Source organism: Dasypus novemcinctus, chromosome 19 (genome assembly GCF_030445035.2).
Source record: "Dasypus novemcinctus isolate mDasNov1 chromosome 19, mDasNov1.1.hap2, whole genome shotgun sequence".
Lineage (NCBI taxonomy): Eukaryota > Metazoa > Chordata > Mammalia > Cingulata > Dasypodidae > Dasypus > Dasypus novemcinctus.
This window is the reverse complement of record NC_080691.1, coordinates 53151609-53162104: the sequence shown is the minus strand read 5'-3', so window position 1 is coordinate 53162104 and position 10496 is coordinate 53151609.

Below are 10496 nucleotides of genomic sequence, written 5' to 3'. Positions count from 1 at the left end.
TTTGTGCTGATGTGTTATTTGGGAGGCGCTGTGCCTCTACTGTGGTCTCAGATGTTACTACAGCATATCCTGCTCGTCGATTGCTGCCCTGCATAAAGCTACTCCCATCTGTAAAAAACTCCATGTCAGGATTTGCCAATGGCTGGTCTTGAAGGTCTGGCCTGCTGGAATATACTTCTTGCAATGTTTCCAGGCAGTTATGGGCTGGAACCCCTGGCTCTACGGGTAGCAGGGTGGCTGGATTTAGGGTTTTTACAAGTTCCAGCTGGATGGATGGGTTTTCACATAATAGAGTCTGATATTTAACCAGGCGGCTGTTAGTAAGCCAATGTGTTCCTTTGGCTTCTAAGATTGTGACTACTGCATGTGGAACCCGGACAATAATAGGCTGCCCAAGAGTCAATTTTATAGCTTCTACTGTAAGCACGGCTGCAGCCGCTACAGCTTGCAAACATGAAGGCCATCCCTGGGCTACAGTGTCCAGTTGTTTAGATAAATACGCTACAGGTCTTTGCCAGGAACCGAGGTATTGAGTGAGTACTCCTACTGCTATGCTTTGGCGGTTGTGAACATAGAGGTAGAACGGCTTACTGAGGTCCGGAAGTCCGAGACTCGGTGCTTCCATTAGAGCTTGTTTGAGAGCAGTGAAAGCATTTTTCTGTGGGCTTTCCCAGAGCAGGGGATCCCTATCTCCCCCCTTTGTGGCTTCATATAAAGGGCGCGTGAGAACCCCAAAATTGGGGATCCAATTGCGGCAGAATCCAGCTGCCCCAAGGAACTCTCGCAGCTTCCGGCGAGAATTGGGCTCAGGAAGACTACAGATCGCTTCCTTTCTCTCAAGTCCTAATTCACGGCGCCCCTGTGTTATTTTGTAACCTAGGTATTTGACCTGAGGTAGGCAGATTTGGGCCTTTTTCTTAGACACCCGATAGCCCTTCTGCTGTAGATGTTTTAAAAGAGCATGGGTTCCACCAGCACAGTCCTGATAGGTGGAACTTCCGAGAATGAGGTCATCTACATACTGGAGAAGAAAACAGTTATGGCTTTCTGCCTTAAAGGATTTGAGATCACTGGCCAGGGCTTGTCCAAAAATAGTGGGTGCATTTTTAAATCCCTGAGGCAATCGCGTCCATGTCAGCTGCTGCCTTTCACCTGAATTTGGATTTTCCCATGTAAAGGCAAAAATCGGCTGACTCCTTGGTGCTACCCTAATGCAGAAGAAAGCATCCTTAAGATCTAGGCATGAGAAATAGATTGCCGATGCTGGTATTAAGCTGAGCAGAGTATAAGGATTAGAAACTTCAGAATGAAGGGCTACTACTGCCAAATTAACTGCTCGTAAGTCCTGGACTGGGCGGTAATCTCCATCTGGCTTTTTAACTGGGAAGAGAGGGGTGTTCCACGGAGACTGGCACGGCTTCAATATGCCCTCACTCAGCAATCTCTGAATATGTAGCTGGACCCTTTCTTGCGCTTCGCGTGGAACTGGATACTGCCTTATGCTTACTGGACTGGCTGTAGGCTTTATTTCAATAATAACTGGAGGAATGTCATGTGCCATCCCCATCGGGTTCCCCTCTGCCCATACTTCAGGCACATCTTCAAAGGGGAGCTGTGTGGCCATAGATTGGCCAGTCTCACTCAGGCAAAACAGTCTCCATTCCTCCTGCAGAGGAAGGGTCAGCGCTACCTTCGGAGGGTCTTGTGGCCCCAAGATCAGTGTGGATTGCCCTGTGGCACTAAAGGTAATTTGAGCCTGTAGTTTTGACAGCAGGTCTCGACCCAGGAGGGGGACTGGGCACTCCGGAAGATAGAGGAATTCGTGAGTGACTTCCCTTCCCCCAATGTTGCAGGTCCTGGCTTGAAGGAAAGGCCGTTGGGCACTTTTGCCAGTTGCCCCTACGATATTGGCTTGCCTTTTTGATAGAGGCCCAACTGGCTTGGTCATTACAGAATGTTGAGCCCCAGTGTCAACCATCATCTGTATGGTGCGGCCCCCAATTTGAACTCCGACCATAGGCTCCTCGGGGCCAAGGGAATAGGAGCCCGGTCTGTCCTAATAATCTCTATCAGAGTCCTCCATTCCTGCCAGCCCAATGATCTGATTTGCAGGTTTCTTTTCTGAACCTTTACGGTCGCAGCGTTTGGGTCGTGATACCCCACTGGCCTTTCTGGCTAATGCTTTGGCTGCAGAGGCAGCCGGGTCAAGTGGCCAGCTAGGACACTCTCGCTTCCAATGTCCATCCTCCTTGCAGTATGCGCACTGATTTCGCCCTAGACGTGGGCCTTTCCCTCTCCTTGGGGCTGGGGCTTGCCAAGTTACCTTCCTTGTTACAGGAATGGACTTTTCCACTATGGCTGCAGCCAGAAAATCTGCCTTTTTCCTCATCTTCCTAATTTCCTCCCTTTTTGTTTCTTCATCACGGTTGACATAAACCTTAGTAGCTACTTCCATGAGCTGAGAGATATTCATTCCAGCAAACCCATCTAATTTCTGCAGCTTTCTCCGAATGTCAGCCTGTGACTGAGCAACAAATGCTGCATTTACCATTGTTTGGCTCTCAGGAGCATCTGGGTTAAAGGGCGTGTATACACGGAACGCCTCACATAGTCTCTCATAGAATTGAGCAGGACTCTCATCTAGAGCCTGTAGAATTTGACTGGTCTTTGCCATATTCACTGCCTTGCGGCTCCCCGCCTTGAATCCTTCAACTAATGCCCTATGGAATGTCTCTAGTCGGTTGAGCCCGACAGCGCTATTTGGATCCCACAGGGGGTCCTCTTCTGGGAACTGCATGCGGGCATATTGATCACTGTCCAAAGTTCCCTCAGGTGGGTGCTCTCTAAGCCAGGCTAGCGCTCCCTGTGTGACCCGCATTCTCTCCTCAAAGTTCAATAAAGTCATTATAAGTTGTTTACAATCAGCCCACGTGGGTCTGTGGGTCTGTATGATAGACTGGAAAAGGTCTGCCATGGCCTGAGGCTTCTCCGAAAATGGTGGGGTGTGGCTTTTCCAGTTAAAGAGATCTGTCGTAGTAAAGGGCACATAGAGGAATGTACGGCTTCCTCCCTGAACCTGGCCATCTGCATCGTAAAAGATTGGGGCCCGGGTTTCATCTGGCCCTTTCAAAACGGGCGGATTAGCACTGGACTTGGGATGCACTTCCTCTGTGCCCTTTGCACGGTGATTGTTTGGTTTGGTCCCTGGGACGGCACTCCTCGGTTTCTGCATTAAGCAAATTCTAGCTTCCTTAGCCATGCACTTCCTTAACCAAGGTGGGTTTTGGCTCACAGCGTTTTCCCAAGCATCAATGTAGGGGAATTGGTCCGGATGCCCTGGATTTCCAGTCACTGCCTCGTGGACTTTACGGATGATCCGGGGATCCAAAGTGCCCTCCTGGGGCCAGCCCATGCCGAAAGTTGGCCATTCTAACTCACAAAGCATCCTAAGCTTTCCTGGCTGAAACCTTATGCCGTACATCTCTCCCTGGAATGCACGGGGGAAGTTTTCTAGCATACATCCTAACGGGGTTTTACTGTGTGTGTTTCCCATTTCCACCCTGTGCCGGCGGTGTACAACAGTCACTCAAGCCTTTCGCTTCGTCCGTCTCCGGCCGCGTCCCTCGCGGGAACTTTCAGGCGCCTCTTAACCTTAGCGGATCGGTATAAGCCCCCGATATGGAAGAGGGTCCCTTTGCAGGGACCCCCCAGACCGCCCTTGATCGTATGAGGTCGCCACGGAACCGCGGATCGGGACTCCGCACTCGCGCCGCAGAAGCAATTTTCCGCGTCTCACTCAGTCGCCACAAGCACACGCACACAACCACCCCCCTTTCCTTTCCTCGGACCTGAAGAGGAGACGGCTTCCTCCCGTATTCTCAGGAGTACTAGGGCCTCCTCTATGAGAGTTGATCAGACTCCCTCCTAATTTCAGAATTAGGCCTTCCCTGCACTATGCCCCCGGGGGTCTTACCAATCCGACGTGTGGAGCTCCTTGCTTCGTTCTCAGGGTCTCTCAAACCTCCCGGTGTCCCCGGCTCCTCCGGAAGGGCTCCAGCGAAAACCACAACCTCTTTCTGGACTCAAATGGGGTGTCCAGGGGCGCCCAGGGCTGGGCTTCGCCCGGGCCCTCCCGGCCTCCCCGGAGACGTCCGGTAGGGGCAAACAACTGTTGCCGCCTCTGACCTTCTCAGCGCCCTCCTGGCTGGCTCGCCAGAAATGTAGTGGAGAAATTCGGATAGGCGCGGTTTCGAAGGCCAGGACACGAGAGAATACTGAGAAGGAAGTTGGTTTATTTCGACCGGCCGGGCTCGGCGGACTCTTGTCCTAACAAAAACCGAGCCCCGAACAGCCTTTTCCAGACCCTTTTATACAGAGGATATAGGATTAGGAAGACTAACAGTGATGGTAAACAGACCTTTGGTTAGGTTCTTCAGATCTTAGTATCAGATAGGTTATTTCCTCCAGGTGAGTTACATATTCTCCACATCCAAGCCAGTTTGGATTAGCATAGCTCCACATTGTCTGGAGGCAGCCCTGAATACACATTCAGTCTCACATCCCTTCTGAACATTCAAAGACTGTAGGGCCTTTATTACTTATTTGGCCATCTTGGAGACTAGGTACTCTTGGAAATAATTTTGATTTTAATGCACAGGCTATATCAATCTCACACTTCTTTTTAACTCTTGCACACACAGCATGGGCCCTGGGAATGAAATGATCTTATTTTCTAAACAAAAGGATCAGGACACATTGTGCCACAAATACTTAAACTAATAAATAAAATGGGGAAAATCCTTTCAAATGGAAGAAACTTTACCATTAGTTTCAACAAAACTATAAGTACCTGCCATAGTGCTACATCAATAGGATGCCTGTTTTTTTTGATCATATACACAACCTAAAATTTCCTCCTTTTAGCCACATTTAAATATATAACTCAGTGCTGTTAATTACATTCACTAGGTTGTGCTACCATCACCACCATCTATTACCAAAACTTTTTATGACCCCCAAATAGAAACTTAGTACATTATAAGACTTAATTTAATATTCCTTATCCTCATCTCATCCCTTGGTAACCCATATTCTAGATGCTTCTCCTATGAGTTTGCAGAATGCCTGGCTTTTACAAAAAAATTCATTGAAACAGAAAATACAGCTTCAATTTTGCTCAAGAGGTATTACCTAAACCATTCCTCCCTCCAGTCCCCAAGAACAGTCAAATTACAAAGTAAGGACGATAAATGAATGTTACTTACAGACTATGGTCAGTTTATTCCCTTTAGGGCTAATTGTACTAAAATAGAGCTAATGACCAGCTAATACTTTAGTTATTTTTAAGTGTTAGATAGCTGCATTTTGTGCAAAATTCAAAAGGAAGGAAAAACTGTACAGTGAAAATTCTCCCTTCCACCCTGGCCTCAGTTCCTCACACACCTCCCCCCACACACACACCATCTCTAAAGAAAGATGGCTTCATGGGTCTTGGGTAGAACAGGGGCAATTTGTAAAACACTCCTTTTTCCAAGATCTTGGATGATAATTTTACTATTTTAGCCACCATAAAAACTTGGAGAGTGATTATAACTTTTCTTTTCTCCTAGGATTTTCTTGATTCCAAGTCCCTGATCAGAAAGGCAACTCCCAAAGGTAACCTTCTTCCTGAGGGCACAAGGGACTTACAAGAACCCATTTTATGGTAAATCTGAGAATTGAATGCTGTGAAATCCTTCCCTCACCTACCATCAAATGCACATCCTCACCCAGCCCAACACATACCCAGCCAGCAGAAACCCTTCAGGGACTGGGTGGACTGGCTGGAGATGAAAAACTGACAAGGTTTCCAACAAATAAAAGATATGTCATTACCCAACCCTGAAATGCCAAAACTCTAATTTGTCTGTGAGTTATCTAATGAAGCAGGCTAGTAAGATAGGGAATTAATAGACGGATCTGGAACCTAGCAGAGGGTCCACGTGGGCATCAGCAACCTCCAAGATGGCTGCTGGAAGACCCCCAACCCCAAGATTCTGCTCTCCAGAACAAAGACTTCTGGGAGCAAGAAAAGGCCCCAGATGTTCCCGAGGGACTTTATCACTGGGTCCTCACTAGTTAATTGATGGGTGGGGTAATCAATCAAAACAGCAAACAGCTGGAACCCCTCCCCTGCCAGTAGCAAAGGGATAGAATAATTAATAATTTATAAAGCAAATCACGAGGCCTGAGCATGCACTCACCCTGCTCTCTTGCCTCTGGATCCATTCCAGCCCTCTGTGCGCCACTCTTGCCATTTTTAAACCTGGGGATTTATAATCTATAATGGGGAATTATAGCTTGTAAATTAGTCCTCTTTATCCCTCTTCACGCCCCTCCTCTCTACCTGGGACCCCTGCTGTGTTATTTTCTCCCATTTCCCTTCCCTCCCTACTTGAATAAATTACTGACCTAACTCACTCGGTGTGCTCTTGAAAATTAATTTCTGCAGCATAGCCAAGAACCTAGATAAAATCCAATAACACTAAGAAAGCACTATCGAACATTAACCCTTTACTCTTTACAATTCCTAAAAAGCTTATTCATTACCACCTATATTCTTCATTGAGAAAGCTGACACAATGAGATTAGGTGGTTTCCAAATCAGCAGAACAAACATCTGAATTCTAAAATCATCTCCTATTACCCTCCCTTACGTTATAAAAATTCCTGAACAAATGCTATGTCAGAAGATCATGGGAGGCATTTGAGGAAGGGATCTGAAGCAACAAGAGCTCCCTGAAAGGCCCTTTCTGAACTGAAATGCTGATTCCACTCCTGGCACTTTTGAGGCCTGCCCTCTCCTTCACCATGCGTATCTAGGAACACTGCATGCCCATGGAGACATTGGAGAAATGGAAACCTTTATAATTCTGTCACTTGAGTGCGTGAAAACTCAACCATACAGGCATCAGGTTGCCTGCCCAAAGATCACAGAAATATCCTTGGGCTCTCAGTCTCCTGTGCCACTATGAGGAATAACTCAAAATGATATATTCAGACACAGAAGAGAACACGGAAACCTGGGTTCAAATCCCAGCTCAGCCACCCACTAGCCCTGTGACGTTGAATGACTTACAGCTTCTGTGCCTCAATTTCCTCACCCATAAAGTGACAACAGTACAGTAAGCACACAGTAAGTGATGGCTACTATTACTGTTGTTCGGAATGTCTTGTCCAATCCAGGGCCCATCCCCTTCTCACAATGTCCTTATATCATAGCATATATGATAGTATCCCCCCTTTGAAAGGAAAACTGCTTTCAACCAAGCTCATAAAAACAATAGAAACCTGGATTTCTCAACCAAAAGACTCATATTAACTATTCCATAACATGTATGGGACCTAAAAACAATAAGCTCTCACAAAATTCATACTCATGACTAGGAGGAAGCTAATTTAAATCAATAGTTTAACTCATTTCCACAAAAAAAATGCATTCTTATTGTTTAATATAACTACAGTAGACACCCTCCCAAATAAGAGATAGGCATGGGTTTCTCTTTTTAAAGATATAATCTATGCAATTCCTCTGATTTGTTTTCATTATGAGGCAGGATGGTTTAGGGAAAAGGAAAATGAGCCACAGCTGAGAACTGACTGAGACCTGGCAGGGACTATGGCTGTGAAACCCTGCCTGGACCCCTGCCATGAGGTCCCATCTGGGTCAAGGGGAAGCCCCAGATACCTCCAAAAGCCTCCCCATCCCCAGCAAGGACTGATGAGTCTGAACTTTTAGTCATAGCCTATTTGTGCCCTCTTTTGGTTGTCTGCCATATCCCCTTCTGAGTCTGGGTTGGGGTTTCATATGGAGCAGAGCAGCTTCCTCTCTGAGGGCTATTGAAAGTCAGCCCTAGACACAAGGGTGTTTCCTACCCACCTTTAATCTTCCAACAACTGCTGTCCTCATTTTGGGTCTGTGAGATGCTTTGAATGTCTTAGGAACTGAAAATGCATTTGTTAACAAGGCTTTTATCCCACTCTTGGTAGCACAGGGAAGTCCTGACTTGCCCCCAACTTCAATAATATTTCAGATTAATTTTAGTCTCAAGTAACTTCCCATTTAAAATATCAATTTAACTTATAAATCATGAAGAAGTAAAGTATCATAAATTTAAACATAGATCCATGTCTCAAGGTTACCATTTTCATGAAATTTCTTTAGAGACAGAGAATATTAAATAGCAACATGGATATTTACTACACACCAATTAAGTACTTAAGATAGATGCTAACTTTTAAATGTTATCTCATCCTTTTAATCCTATGATGGAGGTACAAAACTCCTTTTCCAGAATAATCTCAGGCTTCAGGTGGATTATTAAGTGACTCTGAGAGCTGATGGCTAGCACCTATGTGAGATTTTTTGGACAAAAACAGAACTAGGCTTCTCAAAATTTAATGGGCATATGAACCACCTGGGGAGACTATGTTACAATGCCCATTATGATTCAGAAGGTGTAGGGTGAGGCATTTCTAACAAGCTCTCAGAATTTGGTGAGGCTGATGGTCTAAGGAACACATTTTGATAGCAAGGATCAAGTTGTAATAGGCCACAGATCACATGAAAAAAAATCTTTTTAAAAATTCAAATTTTTAAAATAAACTTATCTCAAAATTCACAGGATTAGAATTAGAAACATATTTCTTGATGGGATCCTGAACTATGTAATACCTTAGAACCATTTTATAACGACTTCCAGTTTTCTTTTCCAGTTTAAATTTAGAACCCAATTTTTTGGAGTTTTGTGGGGATGGTTCCCTAAAGTCCCTGATTTTTGTCAATGCTGAAAAGTCAAGTACAGGGAAAACTTTTGCACATTGCCATACACTTCAAGCAGGTCCCTTCTCTTCTCACACATGCATAACCTCTTGCTTTTAAAATTCTGGAGATTAGACAACTGGCAGAGTCAGGCTAAATCTTAGGAGGTGGGCCTAAAAGTTTTTCCAGATGAAAAGTAACGCTTTACAAAAATAGTACCTTACCAAAAGGCAAAAATAAAAACCAGAGATTCCATCCCTGACCTTAGGTGACAAACTCCCAGCAGTGAGATGATAACATTTTGTTCAAACTACTATATTTCAATATTTTGCATGACAAGTTGGTTCAACTTTGCAAGTGCCAAGTTCCATTTACTTTGAAAAGGCCACAGCCTAAAAATGCAAGTTTACTGAAGGCCCAGTATTACACCTGGGCCCCTCTCCCCTATTCTTTTTGCTAACAGCAAGGCATAACTACCAAACCAATATATATTTGAGAGCATTTCAGCTTACGGCAAAAGATCAGTTTAAAATTCTACACCGGCTCCTTAGAGTCCTTCAAAACTATTATTCCCAAGGAAAGTTCATCTGTGCACTCACATAATCACAAGATGACCAAATCTTGGAAGAAACAAAATGCACATACATTGCAGCTCACTGCAAATGGTTTCTCTGGAGAAGTTTTGTTGATGGCCTCTGAGCAAGGCCTAACTGTGAGTAGTGGAAACCTCGAGGGCACACAGTACTTTTTTTTTCTTTTTTGGAGCTTGAGCATACCCTATCCACAACAGAGCCAGGCAACTGCCCAGAGAGATCTGTTAGAAAACCGCGAGACATGGGCAGAGCTGAAAAGCCTGAGAAATGAGCTCTACTATGGACAAGTCCAACAAAAAGTTCTCTGTTTCTGTTACCTCCAACACAGTCAGCCCTTCGAGTATTTAACTCTGTGTATCAATTGGGGATTGCCAGCCACTGTGCTGGGACAGTGAGCTAAAGGATGCCTGGTCTGTCTTGAGATTAATTAGGAGAAATCAAACTCTGCAGTACAAACTAGAGGCTTTGTGGACAGATGTGGGCTACCCCACTGCATCTAGGCTACATTCCTCCATTCCACAAATAATTGTTGGGTGTCTACCATAGGCTCCACACTTTTCTAGGCCATGGGGAGGGACCCAGTTCCCAGTGGTGGAAGCTGAGAGGGACAAGGACCGTGGAAGGGAGGGTGGGTGGAGGTTGTGAGCCCAAAAACATATCACAAGTTGCTAAGAACTTTAGCGCCCCAGGGACAGCATGACCCTGGTGCCAGGCTCTGCATCACCAAGCCTGAAAATGAAACAAGTCCTTGGTTAGCCGACTCCGGGGAGGGAGATGGCAGGTCGGCCAGGGGCGGGGTCCACAGCACAGGCGGGAGAGCGTCCAGGTACCCTGGGAGGAAGAAGGGGTTCGGGAGCTGGGGCCTGGCCTGTGAGGCCGCGGCTGCACCGCTGAGGACGAGCCTGTGCCCCAGAAGCCGGAGCGGGAAGGGAAGGCGGGGCTAAGCCCGCGCCACACCTACCACTTGGGCGACCTTGAGGCTGCCAGCGCACTGCGTAGGGTTCGGGGTCGCAGCGCAGGCGGGCCACCCAAGGCGCTGGCTCACCAGCTCGGTGGTGGGCTGGGAAGGGCCGCTGGCGCCCCCGACCATGGAGGTGCTCCCC